Below are 1658 nucleotides of genomic sequence, written 5' to 3' on the forward strand. Positions count from 1 at the left end.
ATTCAAAAGGCTTCCCATCCTTCTCATCAAATTTAGAGAATGCCTGGATGCATTTAAACAGAACCTCGTTAGGCCATTGGTGACAATAGGGTTGCTCAACCGTACTATCCTCCTCATCCCACCGACATTCTACCTTCATCTCCGCCTTCTATATCAACTTTCCTCTCTAATTGCTACCGTTTTAAGTTGAAACTCTCTGCTTTTCTTCTGTCCTTTTCTCTCTTTTCTCTTCGTTTCCCTTTCTTTTATTTCTACTTTTCATCATAATTCAAACTCTTTCAATTCCTTCTCAGGTTCAAAGACCATCATTTCAAATTCAATTCCGGCCATTTCCAAAGAGTCTGATGGCGGTTCCACTAAACGTAATTGCCGATCTATAGCTGTAATTATCTCTCATTTTCTCACAGACAATCGCAACCCCAACTCCAGGTTGTCTGTCAATTCCTAAAGCATTACCATCATTACGTTTTGTAAAACCGCCAACTTCACTTTTGCACACCCAGAGAACTCTTAATGACTGAATCTTTATACACAAAATACTGTTGAAAACAACCGAATTCAACATCCAGAAAAAAGACACTATCAACTACCATACACGACCTTTGAACCCAATAGCCTCCTGGTGCATACTCTCCAATGTCTGCATGAGCTTATTCTGGATGATTTGGTTTCCTCCCATAATCCAAAGATGTGCATGTCAGGTGTATTGGCCATGATAAATTGTTCATAGTTTTCAGGGATGTGTGAGTTAGTTGCCTTCGTCGGGGTAAATGTGTAATAATAGGGTAGAGGAATGGGTCTGTGTAGGTTACTCCTCAGAGGATCGGTGTGGACTTGTTGGGGAGAATGGCCTGTTTGCAAATTCTAAACCCAATTTTGTATTATCGATTTAGAACCGGACAAGAGTCCCCAGTTTGCTGTAGTCGAACCAGGCTGCCTCAAACTATTTTAAGAAGGTTGGTTGGATGCCAACCTTTCCTTATTTTAAAGGTAGACTTGAGTTGGGTGTTCCAGATGTCAAACTATTCAAACCACTCACCATTAAGCAAAATACAATATATTTAAACACTCTAATGAAAATCCAATTAGAAATGAAGATGAATTTAGAATAATTTTTCTATTGGTAATCTTAACCGAATAATGGATACAGTACCTCGTACTAATGAACTGTTCCAATATATCAACATCCCATAAACACACCCCTTGGCAAAAAGGAACATTCAGACATGCATTCTTGCATACAGTTCTCCAATCCAGGAGGAAACACCATCAAGTGAGGTTCCAGAGAGAATAGCAGCTGTGGATAATTTACTGAAACTTACAACCCTTCTGGGACCTGGTGATTGTTATAGCTACAATATAAAAAAAACTAGAAATCCTGGTCTGTGCCAGCTGGCCATTGTTACTGCTATTTATTTAAAAACCCTAAAAGCCCCATAAGTTATTTACTTGAGCCGTTTTCCGTAGGAAGTTTTGCCTTTAAGGTCTCTTACTAAAAAAAAGGGAGAAAATAACCTTTTATTAAAAAAGTGACAGCATTGTCAGGCAATTTATATGCGTGGTCCTTCACTCAGTGGGCTTCCTTTTGTTACTGATCGCATGGTCACCTGAGAGCGACAGTCACAGGTACAGACCAAATTACAAGGATGTTTCTCATA

Source organism: Chiloscyllium punctatum, unplaced genomic scaffold (assembly GCF_047496795.1).
Source record: "Chiloscyllium punctatum isolate Juve2018m unplaced genomic scaffold, sChiPun1.3 scaffold_124, whole genome shotgun sequence".
Lineage (NCBI taxonomy): Eukaryota > Metazoa > Chordata > Chondrichthyes > Orectolobiformes > Hemiscylliidae > Chiloscyllium > Chiloscyllium punctatum.